Source organism: Bos mutus, chromosome 10 (genome assembly GCF_027580195.1).
Source record: "Bos mutus isolate GX-2022 chromosome 10, NWIPB_WYAK_1.1, whole genome shotgun sequence".
In the NCBI taxonomy this organism is placed as follows: domain Eukaryota; kingdom Metazoa; phylum Chordata; class Mammalia; order Artiodactyla; family Bovidae; genus Bos; species Bos mutus.
Window position 1 is genome coordinate 70,037,151 of NC_091626.1, and position 24,353 is coordinate 70,061,503.

Sequence of the window (24,353 nt, forward strand, 5' to 3'; positions counted from 1 at the left end):
GGACATTTTATTGCTAGCTAGTAATTGTAGAGATACTGATTGCTTAGAATATTTAGATTTTGGGAATTTCTTTTCATGGTGAGTAAGGATAAGAGGGAGTGAATTACCTGAAACATTCTGCATTAGTAAGTGTTTGCATAATGTTTGTTATGGTAAAATTTACCTTTTTTAAAAAATAACCAAATATAAACACCTCTGAGTTGTTTCTTCTTGTGTTTTTGGATGTTAAACACGATTTAATCACATTAAGAAAGCTGCCTTCAAATCACACTGAAGGGTGGATAAAAAATAATATTTGTTACATGTTGATTTCATTACCTTCAATTTCATCAAATAACTCCTTTCTGGCCCTGGCCATCATTTTTGAGGTCCGTGTTACTACTTGAGTCCCTATTATTTTACTACAAGGATAAGTAACTTTTTTTCTGACATCATTCTACTGATGTAAAACCCTTAATACATGGCCAGTTTGATTCATCTTTGTATTTTCAGTTTATGACATAATCTGATATTACTGATATTTAAATATTTTTTCTGGATCAAAATTAAATAGAGGTGTGATTAGCACACTGAATTATCTTATTAAACTCTAGAGGGTTGATATTGCTATGGGACATTCATTAGTGTCTAAAGGAATTTAGTATTAACATACAGAGCAAAGGAAGTTGCTGTAATTGGTAGAAATAACAAGGACAAAATGCTATGTAGCTTAAGACCCCCAGATTCACAGCTGTATATTCTCTAGGGTGAATGTGCTATCTTTGTGAATCACTGATGTTTGGAATTTTAGTAAATTAGTTTCTGTTAAGTTAATGAAATGTGTATTATGTATTCTGGCAGCATCTGTTGTTTTAATCACTGCCCTTTGCCTTAAGCTTTCTCATTGTCCCAAGTTTCTCTACTAATTGACTCATTTTTTTTTAGAGTATGATGCTATTACAGTTATAGATCTGTTTAATAGTTGTTTTTAGGCCAAACTTAGCTTTCCGAAAACATGGGAAATCAGGAAGACAGTGGATATGATAAGCACCCATTGTAACTACTCGAAAAAATAGATGATTAAAGAAGGAAGAATAGAGAAAAGAATGGTGCTCTCTTTTCCTCACCTTTTCTGCTCTTCCATGTTTATTTTGAGCTGTTTGCATCTCAGTGATACGAACAAAAGGTGCAGCTAGAGCTATCTCATCCTGGCTTGCACAGATCCCAAGTGATCTGTTTTACTCTCAGCCAAGTCCATATTATGTTAATATCAGAAAGTATGTTAATATCAGCTTGGCTTGGTCAGTGCTGCTTCACCTGTCTTTCTCCTACTTGATCCTAAGGAAATGCTTCCAGATGAGGCAGGATACAGCTTTACAGCCCTTTCAGTAAGTTCTCCTGCCTATTTTGGCCATGGTTTACTCAGGATTCTATGCGATAAAGCTTAAAGAACAGCTTAGTACCTTTTAATGGGTGAATTGGAGATCCTTGGATGCTGAGTCTCTCCTTTCCTTCTTATTTCATCTTTCATACTATTACCTAAAATGTTTTTTTTACCTGTTTTTAGTTCTTCAGAACTTTTCACTTTCCAAAATAAATGGGTTTTTTTTTATCTTTCGGTCTGTATTTCAATGGGCAGTCCTTGACTTTCTTTTCTTGGCTTTCTAACCATGCCTTTTGGATACTAAAGCCTCATAACTTCTTTTTGTTGAAGGTGCTTTGGAATCTAGACCCTTTGAGAACCTTTTAATGGAGCTGAACTTCTTGTTCCTGCCTGTCTGTTGTCATAATGATTTTCTTACTCAGTGACCCCAATAAAAAGGCTATATGCGTAAGGAAAAGGCATATAACCAGAGGTTAGCCCTTTATAGGACTGGTTGGTTTAAAATTGTTGTTCAGTTTTTGATAACTGGTATAGGATTTATTTCTTTTTAACATAAAATGATACTTTATGATGAATTTAGCCTGAACCCTAAGTTTTGTTCATTTTAATAAAATCAGTCCACCTTTTCAAAATTCTCATTATTTCTTTTCCTGAATTCCTTCCATTCTCCTTTTTCTCTGTCTCTTCCTGTACTTCACAATTCTAGATTTCCTCAGCTCATGCATAATTCTCATTACTAGAATATTCCTTTCTCATTGGCCCTAAAGTGTGAAGGCCTTAGCATTTTGCTGGAAATAATAAAAATATGCCAGACATTGCTTTGTAAGAACTTTCTTGATGATTAATCGTTTTGTGAGTGCACTAATTTATATTTATTGGAACATAGAAAGTCTTAGTCACTTATTCCCTACCAAAAAAAAAAGAATGATATGAGAATATATTAGAGGTAATTTATGTTAAACATTAGGAAAATTTAGGAGAATCTACATTATTGAAAAAGTGAAATAATAACACTGTGGAAACTCTGCAGGTGACCAGTTTTAAGAATGGATTGGAGAGAAAACCCATGTTCCAGTTTTTCTTTTTTTTTAATTAGTAGACTTTACTTTTTTAGAACTGCTTCAGGTTTACAGGAAAAACTGAGTGGAAGTTCAGAGTCCCCATCCACAGTTTCCTCTGTTATTAATATCTTGCATTAGTGTAGTATATTTGTTACTGTTGGTGAAACAGTATTGATACATTATTGTTAACTAAAGTCCATAATTTACATTAGGGAATTCCTTTATTAATGACATAAACACTGTAGTCTTAAACACCTAAGAAAATTATTTCTCAATACCATATAAAATCTAGCAGCCAGTATTTAATTTCTCCTACTGTCTTAAAAATACTCTTTTTACATTGAGTTATTCAAATAAAGATTCACGTGCACGGTAAGCACTTTGCATTTAGTTGACATCTCTCTTAAGTATCTCTTAATATACATGAGTTCCCCCTCCTCTTTTTTTTTTTTTTAATTTTGGCGTTGCTATTTGTTTGTTGAGAAATGAAGTTCTTAGTTTGCTAGAGCAGTCCACATCTGGATTTGGCTGATTGCATCCTTGTGGTGTTAACATGCTCCTCTATCCTCCACATTTCCTGTGAACTTGTACTTAGACCTAGTGGCTCGATGAAATCCATGTTGTTATTGTTGCTGATGGAGTACATTGTCTTCATCCATTGTTTCCATAGGGCTTGTAAAATATTTCTGATTCTTTTATTCCTTCCAAATTTCTGAATTGGAATTATTCTACAGAGTAGAATTTTATTTCATCAGCCGTTTGTTCTCCTGAAATGATAGTTACTACAAGAAGGACAGGATAAAGACCTGATTTTTTTTCCTGTTTATTTACCAGTTTTCAAAATAACAAGTTATGCCCTTATGTGAATAGTGAGCTGTTTTTCTGTTTTGCGTATCACTATGAGATCATGGACTTTTCTGTTTTCTTTCAATCCATTGCCAGTTATTATTGTTTTTACGCTAAAATTTCCACTTCTTTTGACTGATGGAAGCCCTTTTAAATTGGCTGCTTGTCCTCCTGATGTAACTTTAGTGTTCTTTTATGTGACTAGCTTACTGACATAGTACATGTTCCAGGCTTGCCTTGAACTTTCTTTCCCTGCACCAGAGTTGGAATCAGGAACCCTTTTCTCCAAGAAACCTTTATATTGGGAAAAAATTGAGATCGTGGTGTGGGGACTAGGACACCAATTGCTATTGGACCAACACACTTCTTTCAGGTTTTAACATGATTAGATATTACCTAGTTTATTCTTATATGCACTTTTCAATTTGTTTACATTTATTTTAGGCCAAATGTATTTTGTACATTTAAACTCGACATACTATGCTTAGTAGCAGAGTGATAGTAGAAAGTGGCTTTGTATTTTGTGATACTGTACATTTGTAAATGGAGTTGTGGGAGAATAGGATAACATTAACTCTTCTATTTATGGTTATCATTTTAATAAATTATTTTTTTGGTAAGAAAAAGAATTATTAAAATTCTGGAATAATTTGTTAAAGAGTGTTATAAATACTAGTTGGTAAAGTCATCTTTGGGTGACTAAGGTTTAGATTCTCAAAACCATGATATAGATGTTTAGTTCTTCATTGTTACAAGAGACAGTCAATTGGATCTTCCAGAAAATGGTTTATATTTGGTTTTGAAGTTGTTGTTTTTTTTTTAATCTTTGCATATAGGTGGTGTGATGTGGAAATTCAGAATATTATAAAATGACTAAAATTTATCCTCATATCTTTTCATCAAAGGGAGTCTTCCTAGGATCTTGAGAAGTTTATATTTTGTTTACTTGCTTCCAGTTGAAACAAGTGGTGGTTTAGTTCTAAGTCGTCTCTGACTCTTGTGACCCCATGGACTATATAGCCTGCCAGGCTTCTTTGTCCATGGGATTTCCCAGGCAAGAATATTGGAGTGGATTGCCATTTCCTTCTACACACACACACATATACACACACACACACACGCCCCAGTAATCCTGTGTCTTCCCTCCATAATGTGTTTAATAAAGTTTGTTGTACTTCCATTTCCTTCTATACACACACACACACACACACACACACACACACACCACTAATCCTTATGTGTCTTACCTCCACGATGTGTTCAATCTAATGAAGTTTGTTGAACTTAAAACTAGAAAATTGCCCAGCCTTTCTATCCCATTTTAGCTCTTCATGCTGTAAATGATCAATATCATCTTATCTCTTGTGCCTTTTCAAAGCACTAAATTAAGTAAAACTGAGGTTTTTCTCTTTATATATTTACCTTGGATGAGAATGTAATTAATTTAAAGCTTCTTTAAATATTTAAACATTTTTCTCCTCTAGATCTTCTAAAAGCAAGTGAAGATCCTATTGATATCAAATAGAGTAAATACCACTGTTATAACCAAGTAATTTTTTCCTCAGTTGAACTAGGAATTTTTCTTTCCCCATATAAATGCAGGGGAAAACTGTGTTTTCCTTACAGCCCAAAAAGAGACTGTGATTTTTGTTTTGACTTGTGGGAACTTTTTTTTAAACCCTGGAATATTGGTCCTGAATTTTATTTTTGCTTTGGAGACTGCAGAGCACAAGCTGAAAGTTGAGATTAAAGGTTACTACTACAGAAGATCAGCTCTACCTCTTCTGCCTTCCCTGCTTGAAGTCTTTAGCTGCTGCTGTAAAATGGGACTCCTTTCTTCCCCCAGTCATAAGAATATAAGAAATACGTGATTTCTGGATTAGACCCCCTGATCTGTTCAGTATAGAATGTCTGTGGAAGTTATTCCAAATTTGCTTGCCCTCTCTGAGTTTCTGTTCCATCAATTCAGTTCAGTTCAATCGCTCAGTCATGTCCGCCTCTTTGCAACACCATGAACTGCAGCACGCCAGGCCTCCCTGTCCATCACCAACTCCCAGAGTCCACCCAAACCCATGTCCGTTGAGTCGGTGATGCCATCTAGCCATCTCATCCTCTGTCCTCCGCTTCACCTCCTGCCCTCAATCTTTCCCAGCATCAGGGTCTTTTCCAGTGAGTCAGCTCTTCGCGTGGGGTGGCCAAAGTATTGGAGTTTCAGCTTCAACATCAGTCCTTCCAATGAACACCCAGGACTGATCTCCTTTAGGATGGACTGGTTGGATCTCTTTGCAGTCCAAGGGACTCTCAAGAGTCTTCTCCAATACCATAGTTCAAAAGCATCAATTCTTCAGCGCTCAGCTTTCTTCACAGTCCAACTCTTACATCCATACATGATCACTGGAAAAACCATAGCCTTGACTAGACGGACCTTTGTTGGCAAAGTATTGTCTCTGCTTTTTAATATGCTGTTTAGGTTGATCATAACTTTGCTTCCAAGGAGTAAGTGTCTTTTAATTTCATGGCTGGAGTCACCATCTACAGTGATTTTGAAGCCCAGAAAAATAAAGTCAGCCACTGTTTCCCCATCTGTTTCCCATGAAGTGATGGAACCGGATGCCATGATCTTCGTTTTCTGAATGTTGAGCTTTAAGCCAACTTTTTCACTCGCCTGTTTCACTTTCATCAAGAAGCTGTTTAGTTCCTCTTCACTTTCTGCCATAAGGGTGGTGTCATGTGCATATCTGAGGTTAATGATATTTCTCCCGGCAATCTTGATTCCAGCTTGTGCTTCCTCCAGCCCAGTGTTTCTCATGATATATTCTGCATATAAGTTAAATAAGCAGGGTGACAATATACAGCCTTGACGTACTCCTTTTCCTCTTTGGAACCAGTCTGTTGTTCTGTGTCCAGTTCTATCTGTTGCTTCCTGACCTGCATACAGGTTTTCCAAGAGGTAGGTCAGGTGGTCTGGTATTCCCATCTCTTTCAGGATTTTCCACAGTTTATTTTGATCCACACAGTCAAAGGCTTTGGCATAGTCAATAAAGCAGAAATCGATGTTTTTCTGGAACTCTCTTGCTTTTTCAATGATCCAGAGGATGTTGACAATTTCATCTCTGGTTCCTCTGCCTTTTCTAAAACCAGCTTGAACATCTGGAAGTTCACGGTTCACGTATTGCTGAAGCCTGGCTTGGAGAATTTTAAGCATTACTTTACTAGCGTGTGAGATGAGTGCAATTGTTGGTAGTTTGAGCATTCTTTGGCATTGCCTTTCTTTGGGATTGGAATGAAAACTGACCGTTTCCAGTCCTGTGGCCACTGCTGAGTTTTCCAAATTTGCTGGCCTATTGAGTGCAGCACTTTCACAGCATCATCTTTTAGGATTTGAAATAGCTTAACTGGAATTCCATCCCCTCCACTAGTTTTGTTCATAGAGATGCTTCCTAAGACCCACTTGACTTCACATTCCAGGATGTCTGTCTCTAGGTGAGTGATCACACCATCGTGATTATCTGGGTCGTGAAGATTTTTTTTGTACGGTTCTTGTGTGTATTCTTGCCACCTCTTCTTAATATCTTCTGCTTCTGTTAGGTCCCTACCATTTCTGTCCTTTATTGCGCCTATCTTTGCATAAAATGTTCCCTTGGTATCTCTAATTTTCTTGAAGAGATCTCTAGTCTTTCACATTCTATTGTTTTCCTCTCTTTCTTTTCATTGATCGCTGAGGAAGGCTTTCTTATCTCTCCTTGCTATTCTTTGGAACTCTGCATTCAGATGGGTATATCTTTCCTTATCCCCTTTGCTTTTCGCTTTCCTTCTTCTGTGCCATCGGATATGGGTATGTTGCTGCTGCTGCTGCTACTAAGTTGCTTCAGTCGTGTCTGACTCTGTGCGACCCCATAGACGGCAGCCCACCAGGCTCTTCCGTCCATGGGATTTTCCAGGCAAGAATACTAGAGTGGGGTGCCATTTCCTTCTCCAATGCATGAAAGTGAAAAGTGCAAGTGAAGTCGCTCAGTCGTGTCCAACTCTAAGCGACCCCATGGACTGCAGCCCACCAGGCTCTTCCGCGCATGGGATTTTCCAGGCAAGAATACTAGAGTGGGGTGCCATTGCCTTCTCCGATGGCTATGTTAGAAGATCTCAAATAACTTCCTTTGTGAAAGAGCATAGTAGTCAGACTTTGGGACCTAAAGATTAGGGATAACACCTTACCCCTCATTACATCTTTTAATCTTTTAAAAACTGCCATTTTGTTCATTTTACCTAGTAATTTTTTCCCCTTAAAGTAACTTTTGTTTGCCCTAGTTAAGGTTTATCTTTTCTATCAAGGGATGTTAGGAGATCATTGAGAACTTCAACTGTTCAACCTGTCCATTTAAGTATATCCCAACTTGGACGATTTAGCTTCATCTGGCAGTTTAAGGATTTGTTTATTCATTACTCTATTTGGGTTTAGAAAAATGACATTTAAGAAATAGAGTAGGTCTAGATTATTTAAAGGAGCAGAGATTAATTTCCTTGAAAGAGAATATAATATATATAAATATACATATCTATATGTGCTTTATATGCACAAAGAAAGTCTGCAATTGTATAGAACTCAAGAAGCCATTGAGCCGTTGGGAATGGCTATGTTTGTGTATTGGAATTAGAGGGACCAGGAGAGGAGAGACTCTTTTCCCTTTATACCCTTCAGTGCTTAAGAAATTGAGAAAAATATGCAAACATTTCTTTTTATAGCAAAAGTATAATTAAATGATAATAATAAATATCTTTAAAATCCATTTTTACTCTTTATCTTTTCTCAAATTTCTAAATGCTTGAAAATACCTGGTAAATTTGTGCAGTATAGCGTAGTGTAATTAAAATCAGCTGTTTTTTGTTGTGACCCTTCTTTATAAATGATTAATAACATCTTATTTGTAGGAAGATCTGTAACTGTGTTTGAGTGCTTACTATATGCTAGGAACAGTGCTACTGAATGGTAGGCTCATACATATCTTATTTTAATGTCTTATATCTATATCATATTTAACTTTTGCATATGTTCTCCTTCCTTTTTTTTTTTACAACCCTTTTTAAGAGTGTAAATGTTCATGGTAAAAGAATTTAAAATCAAACAGAAGAGTACTGTAAAAAGTAAAAGGTTTTTTCCCTTAGCCCTTTCACTCTCCTCTCTAACCACTTTTACTGGTTTCTTTTGTTTTTTCCTGAAACATTCAATACATATTTAATCTATCCATTTGTCTACGTACATGAATATATAGAATCATAATAAGATAGAAATTAATATAATCACATGATTTATGGATATATATGATATATAATCATTCGATTATATATGATGTGTATCATAACATTGTATGTATGTGTGCATGTCTGTATGTGCATGTGTGTGTATAAAATCTCCCTCCCTACCCATAACCCCCAACCACATGTGGAGTCATACTGTATATACTGTTCTCCAACTTGATGAGACCCCCCCGCTTAGAGTCAGACAATAAGATTCATTTTCTGTACACTTTTATGTTCTGCAGAGGAGTAATCCTTCAAGAAAATCATGTCACTCCCTGTCCATTGCTAAAACACTTCAGGGCCTTCCTTTACTTTCTTTATACCCACTTTAAATTAACATGGCATACAAAACCTTGAGTTGATATCTGCTTGCTTTTCTGTACTGTTTCCTTGAAACTGTTGGGCTTACACTTAGTGTTGGTCATCCTGAACTGTTTTTCAATTTCCTTAACACTTTATAGCTTCTCAAGTGCACTGGGCTTTCTCTGAGTCATACTTTCAATAAATCTTTTTTTTTTTTTTCCTTCTTTTAAAAATTTTATAACAGTCCTAGTATTCACAAAAATCCCTAGGTAAAATAAGATTTAGAGAAGTAAAGCAAAGTATGATTAAGAACTTCACTTTTTTCCTAATAATTGTATAGCCAAAAGTATATATGCTTAAAATAATGTGATCCTGTTAAGTTGCTTGTTCCCTTTTCCTCAGTAAGATTATTACAGGATATATTTACTTTAAAATTTTAATTTCTTATGATCAAATTTAACAAGTAGTTGAGTCAGTCAGTTCTACAAAGTTTGTTATGAGAAGCAGTAGTCCAGGTTCTGGTTCCAGATAAGATGGAGTAAGCACACTTCACCCTGTCTTTCCCACTGAATGCAGCTGTAAGACCTGGACAGAATGCTTGGAGTGGCTATTTGAGGACTCTGAAAAATAAATAGTAGGAGGCAGATTGGGGAAGAAGACCAGAATTCAAAGTACTACTGAACCGTCGGTGAGTTTACCATTTTTTTTCTTCCAGTATGCCCCAGCCTGAACTTAATGTATCCTGAAACTTGGCCGTGAGCATTATTAACATGGACAGAAAAAGCACCAGGAGAATCCCATTAGTTCTGACCCAAGGAAGAGGAAAGACGTCTCCTAATACTCAGAATGTGGCAATCCCACATCCTTCTCTTTTTTCTTTTTTTCCCCCTTTTTTTCCCCCTTTTTCTTCATTCTCTTGCACCCCAGGCCTCAAGCAGTCCTGGGCAGTGGCGTCAGTGGGGCAGGCAGGAGCCTGAATCTCGGAAGGATAGGAACCTTCCTCTCAGATTGGAGGAGCTGTGGTCTCAAGAGAGTGGGGCAAGTCCCATTGCTTTTCGTTTCCCTTCTGCTCTTCTGTTGCTTGGCCCTGATGTGGGCATGGTTATGGGAAGTATATGGAAGAATAGGGCTAATGAAGCCCTAGCTTTCTGCAGGAAGCTGAAAAAAGGAAGCCCCAGGAATCCAGAGGATTGCAGGTGAATGAGAAGCTTGGGAAAGTGACCACTTAAAATTGCTCACAGACTCCTGAGCTGACTTCCAAGCTGTGCATGCTTGAGTGTGATCCTGAATGGCACACTGAGGACCAAATTATGGGATAGACCACTCCCAAGCCCCAAACTGGACACTGCGTGGGACAGTTATGGAATACATTCAGTATGACTTCAAAGGCTTTGCACACTAAACTGAAATTGGAAATGCAGGCTACAGAAGGATGGTCAGAACTTGAAATGTGAACCCAGCTGGGTCAATTACTGGCTAAAATAAAAACACCAGCACTCTTGGTGGGACTTAAATAGGAGCCAGATTCTCAAAAGATTATATTCAAAATGTCCAGAATACAATCTTGGATTACTCAGCTTAAAAAGAACCTGTGAAATCTGCACTCACTTGGGAAAAGGCAGAAAAGAGATACCAGTGCCAGAATCACAGATGTTAAAATTATCTCAGAAAGACTTAAAATCAGATATTATGACCATATTCTAGGAATGAGTGGGAAGATAGAAAGTCTCAGCAAAGAAATAGAAGATGTAAAGAAGAACTAAATGGAAATTTTAGAATTGAGAAATACAGTAATGAAAATGAAAAGCTCACTGAATGGGCTTGATAGCAGAGAGGACATGACATAATAAGTCAGTGAAGTTAAGTAGATAGAAATGATCCAATTTGAAGAACAGAGAAAAAAATAAGTGCCTCAGAAATCCTGAAACTCTCATAAGGTCTAACATCTGTGTTGTCAGAGACCCAGAATGTGAAGATAATGGTTCTGGTATGGCAAAAATATTTGAAGAAATAATGACATACTGATTAGAAAGGAAGAAATAAAACTGTCTCTATTTATGCAGATAGTGTGATTATATATTTATAAAATCCCAAGGAATCCAGAAAAAATAACTGGAATACATGAGTTTAGTAAGTGGTTCAAGGTCAGCCTACACACAAAAAATCATATTTCTGTGTACTGGTAATAAATAATTGAAAATGGAATATTAAAAAATCCATTTATAGTAGCTCTCCCAAAATGAAATACTTAGGTATCAATGTAGCAAAATAACTATGAGAGCTTTATGGTGAAAATGTAAAATCCTTATTTTTAAAACTTCTTTAATTTTTATTTATTTTAAAAATTTATTTATTTTTAATTGAGGATAATTGCTTTATAGTATTGTGTTGGTTTCTGCCAGACATCAACATGAATCAGCTATAGGTATACATATGTCCCCTCCTAATTTATTTTTTAAAAAGAAAATTTAAATAAATAGAAAGACATGCTGTATTCATGAATTGTAAAATTCACTATACTTAAGACATCAATTTTCCTCAAGTTGATTTATAGATTTGAAGCAATAACAATAGCAACAATTGGTTTCTCACGATAGAGAAACCGATTTTAGAATTTTTATAGAAAGACAAAGGACCTAGAATATCTAAAACAATTTTAAAAAAGAAAAATGTTGGAAAAATCAAGCTACATGATTTTAAAACTTAGTACAAAGCTACCACAGTCAAGACTGTGATGAAGGAATAGACATATAGATCACCAAACTAGAATAGATTCCAGAAGTAGACTCATAGAAATATGGCCAATAATGTTTAACAAAGTTGCAAAGTGGAAAAATAATAGCACTTTTGATAAATGGTGTTGGAACAGTGGGACATCCAAATACCAAAATAGTAAACCTTGACCTAAACTACACACATTATACAAAAATGAACTTGAAAAGTACCACACATCCAAATGTGAAATATAAACCTATCCAGTGTTTAGAAGCAAACACAGAAAATCTTTGTGAGCTGGCTGTAAGCAAGAAGTTCTTTTACATGACACCAAAATCATGATTGAAAAGAAGAAGCTGATGAATTGGACTGAGTCAAATTAAGTATTTTGCTTGTGAAGACACTATTAAGAGAATGAAAAGACAGATTATAGACCAGGAGAAAATACTTGCAGATCACATATCTACAAAGGACTTATATTCAGAATATTTAAAAACTTCAAAAACTCAACAATAAGAAAAGAATCCAATTAAAAATCTTTAGTGGGCTTTGGGAGAGGATATAGAATGGAAAATCAGCTCAGCAAAAGATGCTTAGAATCATTAGCCATTTTGTTTTTCTTCAGTTGCAAAGTCATGTCTGACTCTTTGTGACCCCATGGACTGCAGCATGCCAGGCTTCCCTGTCCACTATCTCCCTGAGTTTGCTTAAACTTATGTCCATTGAGTTGGTTATGCTATTTAAACATCTCATCCTCTGCCACCCTTGTCTCCTTTTGCCTTCAGTCTTTCCCAGCATCAGGATCTTTTCCCATGAGTGGGCTCTCCTCATGAGGTGACCAAAGTATTGGAGCTTCAGCATCATTCCTTCCAATGAATGTTCAATGTTGATTTCGTGTAGGATTAACTAGTTTGATCTCCTTGCTGTCCAAGGAACTCTTAAGATCTTCTCCAGCACCACAGTTCAAAAGCATGAAGTCTTCGATGATCAGCCTTCTTTATGGTCCAACTCTCACATCCATACATGACTACTGGAAAAACCATAGCTTTGACTATATAGACCTTAGTTGGCAAAGTGATGTCTCTGCTCTTTAATATGTTGTCAAGGTTTGTCATAGCTTTTCTTCCAAGGAGCAAGCATCTTTTGCTGATAGTTCAGTTGGTAAAGAATCTGCCTTCAATGCAGGAGACCCTGGTTCAGTTCCTGAGTCAGGAAGATCCGCTGGAGAAGGGATAGGCTACCCACTCCGGTATTCTTGGGCTTCCCTGTGGCTCAACTGGTAAAGAATCTGCCTGTAATGCAGGAGACCTGGGTTCAATCCCTGGGTTGGGAAGATCCCCTGGAGAAGGGAAAGGCTACCCACTCCAGTATTCTGGCCTAGAGAATTCCCATGAACCACTCCATGGGATGGCAAACAGTTGGACTGTTTGCTGAAACGACTGAGCGCCTTGCACTTTCACACTTTCCTTCCAAGGAGCAAGCGTCTCTTAATTTCCTGGCTGCAGTCACTGTCTGCAGGGATTTTGGAGCCCAAGAAAATGAAATCTGTCTGCTTCCACTTTTTCCCCATCTATTTGCCATTAAGTGATGGGACTGGATGCCATGATCTTAGTTTTCTGAATGTTGAGTTTTAAGCCAGCTTTTTCACTCTCCTTTTTAACCCTCAAGAGGCTCTTTAATTCCTGTTCACTTTCTGCAGTTAGAATGGTATCATCTGCATAACTGAGGTTGTTGATATTTCTCCCAGCAGTCTTGATTCCAGCTTTTGATTCATCCAGCCCAGCACTTTGCATGATGTATTCTGCATATAAGTTAAATAAACAGGGTGACAATATACAGCTTTGTCCTACTCCTTTCCAGTTTTGAAGCAGTCTGTTCCATGTTCGGTTCTAACTGTTGCCTCTTGACCTGCATACAGCTTTCTCAGGAGACAGGTATAGTGGTCTGGTATTCCCACCTTTTTAAGAATTTTCCACATTTGTTGTATCCACACAGTAAAAGGCTTTCAAGTAGTCAGTGAAGTAGATGTTTTTCTGGAATTCCCTTCCTTTCTCTATGATCCAGCAATTGTTGTCAATTTGATCTCTGGTTCTTCTGCCTTTCCTAAGCCCAGCTTGTACATCTGAAAGTTCTCGGTTCACATACTTTTGAAGCCTCGCTTGAAGGATTTTAAGCATAATCTCTTACTAGCATGAGAAATGAGTGCAATTATCCAGTAATTCAAACATTCTTTGGCACGACCCTTCTTTTGGGATTGGAATGAAAACTGACCTTTTCCTATCCTGTGGCCACTGTTGAGTTTTTCAAACTTGCTGATGTATTGAGTGCAGCACTTTAACAGCATCATCTTTTAAGATTTGAAATAGCTCAACTGGAATTCTGTCACCTCCACTAGCTTTGTTTGTAGTAATGCTTCCTAAGGCCCATTTGACTTCACACTCCAGGATGTCTGACTCTAGGTGCCTGACCACATCATCGTGGTTATCCAAGTCATTAAGACCTTTTTTGTATAGTTCTTCTATGTATTCTTGCCATATCCTCTTAATCTCTTCTGCCTCTGTTAGGTCCTTACCATTTCTGTCCTTTATCATGTCCATCCTTGCATGAAATGTTCCCTTGATAACTCTAGTTTTCTTGATGAGATCTCTTGTCTTTCCCATTCTATTGTTTTCCTCTATTTCTTCACGCTATTCAGAAGTCCCTCTTATTTCTCCTTGCTCTTCTCTGAAACTCTTCATTCAGTTGTATATATTCCTTGCTTTTTGCTTCTCTTCTTTCCTCAGCTATTTGAGAAGTCTCCTCTGACAACCCACTTTGCCATCTTGAATTTCTTTTTCTTTGAGATGGTTTTGGTCACTGCTTCCTGTATAGTGTTATGAACCTCTGTCCATAGTTCTTCAGACACTTTTTTTTAACAGATCTGATCCCTTGAATCTATTTGTCACCTCCACTGTATAATCATAAGGGACTTGAATCAGGTCATAGCTGAATGGCTTATTGGTTTTCCTACTTTCCTCAATTTAAGCCTGGATTTTGCAATAAGGAGTTCATGATCTGAGCCACAGTCAGCTCCAGGTCTTGTTTTTGTTGACTCTGTAGAGCTTCATTTTCAGCTGCAAAGAATACAATCAGTCTGATTTGGATATTGACCATCTGTGACGTCCATGTGTAGAGTCATCTCTTGTGCCGTTGGAAAAGATTGTTTGCTATGACCAATGTGTTCTCTTGACAAACCGTTAGCCTTTGCCCTGCATCATTTTGTCCTCCAAGGCCAACTGCTGCGTTTCAGACTCTGTTGGCTATGAGGCCTACTCCATTCCTTCTAAGGGATTCTACCCACAGTAGATATAATGGTCATCTGAATTAAATTCACCCATTCCTGTCCATCTTAGTTCAGTGATTCCCAAAATGTCGATGTTCACTCTTGCCATCTCCTGCTTGACTACATCCAGTTTTCCTTGATTCGTGGACCTAACATTAAAGGTTCCTATGCAGTGTTGCTCTTTACAGCATTGGACTTTACTTTCACCACCAGACATGTCCACAACTGAGTGTCATTTCTGCTTTGGCCCAGATACTTCATTCTTTTTGAAGCTGTTAGTAATTGCTCTCTGCAGTTCTCCAGTAGCATATTAGTCACCTTCCAAGCTGGGGGGCCCATCTTCTGGTGTCATATCTTTTTGCAGTTTCATACTGTTCATGGGGTTCTCATGGCAAGAATACTGGAGTAAGTTGCTGTTTCCTTCTCCTAGGCATCTTTCCAACCCACGGGTCGAACCCACATCTCCTGCAGTGGCAGGTGGATTCTTTACCACTGAGCCATCTGAGGTAGTGGTCTCCTAATTCTTTATCTTTTCTCTCCTTTTTAAAACATATGTTTGTTTATACATTTTTGTTATACTTTAGTACATTTAAAAAATAAGATGAGGAAATCATGCTCATTTTTTTTTCATTTGAATCATAAAAGCCTGCTAGATTTAAGTTGGCCATTGTGGTAGGATAGTCTTGTTTAAATGATGAAATTCCCGTGATGGCTATCTGGATTGAAGAGTCTAAAAACTTCTTTTGCCTTTGGCTCCTGATGAGCTCCTGAGAACCTAAGGGTTATTTGATGGGCATCCTCATGAACACTGGTAGGAGCTTTATTCCTTAGACTTCTTGTCTCAGTTACTTTTATGTGGGACTTGGCTTAGAAGACACCCTCCTGTCTTTTTGTATCACTGTCAAGTTAACTCAGTCAAGCTGCACACTCTGTGATGCATTCTTATCTAATTTCTTGCTTTCTCTGTAATGCTTATTCTTTGTTTTTATAAGCTATAATTTGTTCTGTACTGCCCATATTGGTCTTATAATACATTTATTGCTTTCAATAAGATTGTAAATTCTTTGAGGATAGGACCTATACCATGTATTTTTCTATCTCCCATTGGTGTGGATATTTCATGAGTTATTATTAGGGTAGATTTGGTTTGGTTTTGGTGAGGAGTGGGTAAATATGAGGAGTAAATGATAGATGGATAAGGAAGCTAATTTTGTTGTATTCTTAGCAGTCTAATTGTCCAGCTTTGCAGAATCCCCTTATTTGCTAATTTGTAACTGACCTGGAGCTTGTTCTGTGAATTCTAGAGCATCCCCATTTAGTGGGTTAGGGATACTTTTAGCTCAGCTTTTCACTTTATTACTAAATGGCTTTTTTATTTAAAAAGAAAAATGATTGATGCCCTTTTTGATAGATTTACTTTCCTCTAGTAGCAAGTCGTGTAAAATTACTTGCCTTTTGCAACATATTAATATTTAACACTAGGATTCACAGGGAGCCCAGCCTGGTACTCTGTGATGACCTAGAGGGGTGGGATTGGGGGAAGGAAGGGACGCTCAAGAGGGAGATGATATATGTATGATTATGACTGACTTGTGTTGTTGTACAGCAGAAACCACCACAGCATTGTAAAGCAATTTTCCTCCAATTAAAAAATTTTAAAAAAATTTTATTGAGAAGTGGAGAGAAAAGTACAATCTGATGTAGTGAACTGGATGCCATCTACCCTTGAAGATTTCAGATTATTTTTATTGTTAATCCACTGCACCATTTGTGATTTGTTCAGTTTTTGAATTTCCAAAATACATTAGGACTCCAAAGAAATCTAATAACTCAAAAAAAAAAAAAATTAACATTAAGATGTAGACCACCACACCACCACCACCTGCCGAAGTTTTAAGCTCTTGAATTGAAACCAAAAGTAGTAGATGATCATCTGAAATCGTAAAAATTAAAATATTCTTTAGGTTATGTGCATTTCATTAAGCATATAGCATATCTCTTCCTTTAAGAACAAAAAGTATATAGTTACTACTTCCCTTAGATAAATAGAAATCCTTTCTGTATCACAGTTAAAATCTGTGTTTAACTAGTGAGATCCTACTTTGCCTATAATATCTTTAGATATTACCTGTCTAAATTAAGTTTACTTATGGTCTTTTTTGGCTGGAGATATCACTCATTGTTTCTCTTTTGCACAGAGCTTGGTGACAGACCTCAAGCATTCCCTGTAGGGTTAGAGTAGTCAAAAGCTAACAGATTAAGAAAAAACCTTAGTGGTGATATTTTCAGTGGCTAGTAAAGATCTGGCTTGTATGTTCAGACTTCCCTTTGTGTTTTAGCAGATTTCTAAGAGAAGACACATAAACAGAAAGTTAAAATTGGTTTGTTGATATATTTCCATCCTGTATTTTCTTGTGGTCAACAACCTATGGTTCCTAGTGATCAGTGCTGACTTGCTGACTTCTCTTCTTTCTCTAGTTCCATCTGTGTACCAGACTCTATGTATTTATTTCTAGGGAACTCTTATTTTAATTTTCTTGTTTATTTTTTTACCCCTCAGTGCCTGGCTAGGTGACTAACTTGCTAAATATCTGAAAATCTGATCCTGAGTTAATAATTTGTTGATATTACCTCCTATAGGGATATTTAGATTTTAAGAGTTGCATTTGATTTGAGGAGATGAGGTTGAGAGAAATAATGTGAACAAAAAATAAGGTAGAACATTTGTGAGGGAGAATAAAAAAAGAAACAACTTCATCAGAGTGTATAATTTATGTTAAACTGAAGGAAATGAGGTTTGGTAAGTAATGTAGAATGAATCTTGAAATCCAGGCTCACCATTTTAATCTAATCTCTTCAGGCATTATTGTTTATGGTTTCTTGAGTAGGCAGATGATAAAAAGTTATTTTAGGGAGATTATCTAATGACTAGTGTGTGGGCAGTGACATTAGGGGACATGTTTGGCCTGGTCCACTGAAGGACAGTCAGATATGACAGAATAGATGGCCTCAGAGAGAGGCACATGCTAGGTGAGCCTGCTCAGTAGAGCCAAGATTTGAGTTTATATATGTTTCCTTCCAAAATTAGTGGTCAAAATTACTAAGCTTTAGTGATAGTAATAGGGAGCATATATTGAGTATTTATTCTGTACCAGGCAGTATATTAAGTATTAGAAATACCTTATTTAGCTGATTCCACTTGTGCAATAGCTCTTTGACATAAGTGCTGTTGTTATTCTTCATGTGGCTTGTTGAGATTAATAACTAGCTGGCAGGTGAAAAAGCTAATATTTAACTCAAGCAGTCTTGAGCACATGCAGTTTTCTTCCATGCCAAGCTGAAAGATTCAGAGGTGATATATGATGTAGTTATATTTTAGTGGTTTCCTTTGCTGTGCAGAAACATTTTGATTTAATGTAATCTCACTTGTTTATTTTTGCATTTGCCATCTTTGCCCTTTGTTGTTAAGTCCAAAAAGTCGTCTCCAAGGCTGATGTCAAGCAACTTACCCCTTGTGATCTGTTCTATGAGTTTTGTGGTTTCAAGTCTTACGGTCAAGTATTTAATCCATTTTGATGGATTGTTGATTTTTGATAGTTGATTTTTGTATATGGTATAAGATTGAGTCTGCTTTCCATTCCTTTGCATATGACTGTCCATCTGACACTCTTTTCCCCTGCAGTTATCTCTTCCATATTGTGAACTTTATCCTTATGTTGGTTTCTTTCACAGTTGAGAGACGATTGCCCATAGCAACTGGAAGGGGCCTATATTCAAATATAATATCTCTTGTAATTATATGAAGGTATTGAGTTTTGCTCTGATTATAACATCCCGGAAATAATTATACTTATTAGAGTAATATCATGCATTGCTTGTCTCCAGTCTTGAATATCTAGTTTTCTTCCCATCATCAAGTGAAATGAAAGTGCGAGTTGCTCAGTCATGTCCGACTCTTTGTGACCCCATGGACTACACAGTGCATGGAATTCTCCAGGCTAGAATACTGGGATGAGAGCCATTTCCTTCTCCAGGGGATCTTCCCAACCCAGGGATCGAACCCAGGTCTCCCACATTGCAAGTGGATTCTTTACCAGCTGAGCTTGATCTCTATTTCTAGATTATTCTGTTTGGCTTAGAGCAATTAATGTCCCACCTTGCCTGAGTAAATCAAATCCATTGAGACAGGGGAAGATCATTTCCAAAGGGAAATTTGGGTACTGTTAGCAAGGAGGAATGAACACTGAATGGTTAATCAAGAAAATGCTTTATAAATATATTATCTCATTTAACTTTTTTCAGTAGTTCTGTTGAGGAAACCAAGATTTGATCAAAGTCCCATAATTATTAAGTGGCAGAGTTGAAATTTAACTTGAAGCTAATGCTTTTTTTCTTTCCAGCAGTATTGTGTCTCCTTCAGAGAAAAATAATAGGTTGTCCTGCATAATATATGGCATTAATGGCCCTACCTTCTAAGATTCAAAACTGGTTCTACCGATTGCTTAGTTAAAACTTCATCATCACGAGATACCTAAAGTTATGGGGTACATCTTGAACAGTACTTAGAAAGAAATTTATAGCAGTGAATACTTATATCATGAAACCAGAAAGATTTTCAGTAAAAAGCCTAACCTTCTACCTTATGACACTAGAAAAAGAAGAGCAAATTAAACCTAAAGCAAGCAGAAGGAAGGAAATAAGAAAGATTACAGTGGAAATTAATAAAAGAGAGACTAGAAAAACAATGGGGAAAATTCTACTAAGTCAGAAATTGGTTCTTTTATTTAAAAAATGAACAAATTGACAAGCCTTTACTAGACAGACAAAGAGGGGGGGAAGCAAAAACACGGAAATTACTAAAATCAGGAGTGGAAGAGGGGACATTTCTACAGACCTTACAGGAATTTTAAAAGAATTATAATGGAATACTATGAATTACATGACAACAAATTAAATAATTTACATGAAATGGACAAATTCCTAGAAAAACCTGCACTGTTGAAACTGACGCATGAAGAAATGGAAAATCTGAATAGATTTCCTTCTCAGTCTCCTTCACTAGTTCCTTCTTCTTTCCCTGACGTGCTGGTGTCCTAACTGGTGTCCTTCTCTCAAACTATCTGTCTTCTCTGGGCAGTCAACTCCTACCTCATTGACAATACATAGGTCTATTTGCATGGTTCTGTGTCTGTGCTCAGTTGTGTCTGACTCTGTGCAACCCTATGGACTGTAGTCCACCTGGTGCCTCTGTCCATGGGATTCTCCAGGCAAGAATACTGGAGTGGGTAGCCATTTCTTTTTCCAGGGAATCTTCCCAACCCAGAGATCAAACCTGTGTCTGCTTGTATTGGCAGGCAGATTCTTTACCACTGAGCCACTGGGAGGCCTTACATGGTTGACCTCTGTTAAACTCTACCCCTAAATTTCTAACACAACCTCCATGTTCCATAGATAAATCAGTGCAAAATCCCCAACCAGAAATCATTATCCTCTCTCATACTTTTGTCTTGGTGTATATTAATGCAGTTTACTTTGTCCACTTAACTTAAAAGGCTTCATTCACTTTCTTCTCTTACATAATGTCTATTCTGTCTCTCTCTCTTTTTTTAATTTAAATTTATTTAATTGGAGGCTAATTACTTTACAATATTGTATTGGTTTTGCCATACATCAACATGAATCCGCCATGGGTGTACACGTGCTCCCCATCCTGAACCCCCCACCCACCTACCTCCCCGTACCATCCCTCTGGGTCATCCCAGTGCACCAGCCCCAAGCTTCCTGTATCCTGCATTGAACCTGGACTGGCAACTCGTTTCATATATGATATTATACATGTTCAATGCCATTCTCCCAAATCATCTCCCCCCTCCCTCTCCCACAGAGTCCAGACTGTTCTATACATCTGTGTCTCTTTTACTGTCTGGCATACAGGGTTATTGTTACCATCTTTCTAAATTCCATATATATGCGTTAGTATACTGTATTGGTGTTTTTCTTTCTGGCTTACTTCACTCTGTATAATAGGCTCCAGTTTCATCCACCTCATTAGAACTGATTCAAATGTATTCTTTTTGATGGCTGAGTAATACTCCATTGTGTATATGTACCACAGCTTTCTTATCCATTCATCTGCTGATGGACATCTAGGTTGCTTCCATGTCCTGGCTATTATAAACAGTGCTGTGATGAACAGTGAGGTACACGTGTCTCTTTCCCTTCTGGTTTCCTCAGTGTGTATGCCCAGCAGTGGGATTGCTGGGTCATAAGGCAGTTCTATTTCCAGTTTTTTAAGGAATCTCCACACTGTTCTCCATAGTGGCTGTACTAGTTTGCATTCTCTATTCTGTCTCTTAAAGCTTAATTTGAAATCTTTCCTCTTCTTTAAATTCTCTCAGTGCTTTAATTTGAACCTTCCTTATCTTTTACCTTATCTGATGTAACCTCCTAATATCTCTCTGCCTTCAGCTCTTCCATAAACCAGCATCTAATGGTGAATAGCATTACTTTTCCAAAATACAGGCCAAATTATGTTGAAAACCTTTGAACTACCTCTCCCCACCCCCAACTGCCACCCATTATGTGTCAGATCTAAATTCCTTTATGTGGCATACCAGACTTTAGTGTACTTTTCTTATCTCAGCATGCCCCCCACCTCAGCCTCTTATCTAGCCCTCTAGTCTGTTAACTCTATTAATTATTTAAAATCTAATGATTTAGCTCTAGAAAAGCCTCATAAAATTTTCACATCTTCTGTGTATCCACAGTAATTTGTCTGTAATGCAGAGCTCATCATACTAACTAATACATATTGTAATTTTTTGTTTATATATCCAGGCTGTGAATTCCTTGATGGCATGATCTTATTTAATTTATCGTGTATTCCTGGTGCTTGCCTTAGTACTTGGCACATAGTGGATCTCCTTGTCTGTATTTTATCGTGGTGGTTTAGTTGCTAGGTCGGTCTGACTCGTGAGACCCCATGGACTGTAGCTCGCCAGGCTACTTTGTCCATGGGGTTTTCCAGGCAAGAATACTGGAGTGGGTTGCCATTTCCTTCTCCAGGGGATCTTCCCAACCCAGGAATCAAACCCGGGTCTCCTCCATTGCAGGCAGATTCTTTACCAGCTGAGCTATGAGGGAAGCCCATATTTTGTCACAGTCTTTATTTACTGCTTAGTTTTAATATTTATTTACAAGGTGTTACTTGACTTTAAAATCTGTTTCATTTATTCCTGGCATAATGGATAAGAACAAAAACTCTGGGATCAAACTGCTCCATCATCTTCCAGCTGTGGGGTCTTAGACACAGTAGTTAACCTCACCAAGCCTCCATTTTCAAATTGGAAAAATAGAGACAATAATAATACTTATGCCATTTAAGTTGTGAGGATTCAGTTCAGTTCAGTTCAGTCGCTCAGTTGTGTCCGACTCTTTGCAGCCCCATGAATCACAGTACACCAGGCCTCCCTGTCCATCACCAACTCCTGGAGTTCACTCAGACTCACGTCCATCAAGTCAGTGATGCCATCCAGCCATCTCATCCTCTGTCATCCCCTTCTCCTCCTGCCCCCAATCCCTCCCAGCATCAGAGTCTTTTCCAATGAGTCAACTCTTCGCATGAGGTGGCCAAAGTACTGGAGTTTCAGCTTCAGCATCATTCCCTCCAAAGAAATCCCAAGGCTGATCTCCTTCAGAATGGACTGGTTGGATCTCCTTGCAGTCCAAGGGACTCTCAAGAGTCTTCTCCAACACCACAGCTCAAAAGCATCAATTCTTCAGCACTCAGCTTTCTTCACAGTCCAACTCTCAAATCCATACATGACCACAGGAAAAACCATAGCCTTGACTAGACGGACCTTTGTTGGCAAAGTAATGTCTCTGCTTTTGAATATGCTATCTAGGTTGGTCATAACTTTCCTTCCAAGGAGTAGGCGTCTTTTAATTTCATGGCTGCAGTCACCATCTGCAGTGATTTTGTGAGGATTAAGTACATATAAAACACTTAATATAATGCCTAGCACAGTATGCTTCATATTGTGCATGCTTTATTATTATTAATATTATTTTTATTATAGTTATTATTTCCATTAGTTTGTTCATTCACAAATATCTTCGCCAGGTACTGTGGGGTAGTAACAGAACAACATAGATAGGACCCCTGTATTCATGGAATGATACTTCAGTTTGTACTAGTTATTATAAAGTTATTTTAAGAACTGCTATAAGTGGTGGTGAAGAGTTACTGTTTCAATTAAATTCTAGTTTCTCCATGCTTCCAAAAATTGGTACATATTTAATGAACTAACTTTAATAAGTAGTTTCATTAATTGCATATATCTAAAATATAAGAGCAGTGGGTACACTATGTTATAAAGTATGATAAGAATTCATTAAGCTCTTACCTAATGCAGTGAAGATGTACTGGGGAATCCTAGAAAATTTGCTACTGACTTTGTATTTTGGTTACCCAATAAAGGTCTAGTTTATTTGATTTTTATCTTTTTAAAAGTAGGGTGGTTTTAATATCAAGAGATAAATAGTATTTTGTATTACTTATAAAGATATTTTAGAAAGAGCATTCCAAGAGGAGTTAAATTTAGTATGACCTTTTGTTATTAGATGACTTAAATACCTTTGTAATAGAGATACTGCATTTAATTGTTATCTTAATAAGAAGTTGGAGTTTTGAGGAATGGGTAGTAAGAAAATACTTTAAAACGATTGTTTGTTTCTTTGAAGCTGGAAAAGAGTAAGTTGCCAGTTGACAGTCATTTTATCCTTTCACTCTTACTACAGTTTATTAGATGACTTATTTTGCAAATGTATGTAAAGTGATATACATACATCGTACACATTGTGAATTATTGTTTCCATTGTACTTTTTCTTGCTAGTTATGACCCCTTTCAACAGAAGCACAGAGAATGAGAGAACAATGTGATAACCCAGATGCAAAAGAGAAGTGTGGACTCATTAACTAAATTAAACCTGGATTGTGTTTATATTTTAAATTAGTGGACTAATTCTTTTTGAATGTTGGGATATATTCCTCATCTGTCTATTAAAGTCTGTCCTTATGGCTCTTGGTTGTGACTTCCTCACTTTTTGGGAAGCTTCTTCAAAGATTGCCCTCATTGTCTCATGTTCCATTTATTCTTTAACCCATTATGGACTGGCTTCTGCCCCTTCCACTCACCAGTAACTTCCTAATTGTTTATATTACTGAGCACCCCTCAGCCCCTGGCCACTTCTACCTCTGAATTCTATGACCTTTATCTATCATAGTTTTCTCCTGCCTTTCAGGCTATTACTCTGTTTCCTTCATGGGCTCTTTTATTTCTATTCATGCTTTTCAGATGGTTCATTTTCTAGAATTCCGTTCTTAAGTTTCTTGTCTTCTCATTCTTTATTCTTTCAACTTGGAAATCTTCCATTTATGTTTGTAGT

At 37.2% G+C, this 24,353-nt stretch overlaps 1 protein-coding gene across 8 annotated transcripts in view; it reads left to right on the forward strand.

Moving 5' to 3' along the window:
- Positions 1–24,353, forward strand: part of TTBK2 (tau tubulin kinase 2) — a 132,134-nt gene that overhangs the window by 48,075 nt on the left and 59,706 nt on the right. The window contains exon 2 of one of the 8 annotated variants that reach the window (XM_070378146.1): positions 9,445–9,556. The exons of 6 other annotated variants lie outside the window; for them this stretch is intronic. The gene's annotated coding sequence lies outside the window, so the exon portion shown is untranslated. Of the gene's footprint in view, positions 1–9,444; positions 9,557–9,800; positions 10,065–24,353 lie in introns of those variants that run through there. One more of the 8 variants, XM_070378147.1, reaches the window with a different exon arrangement.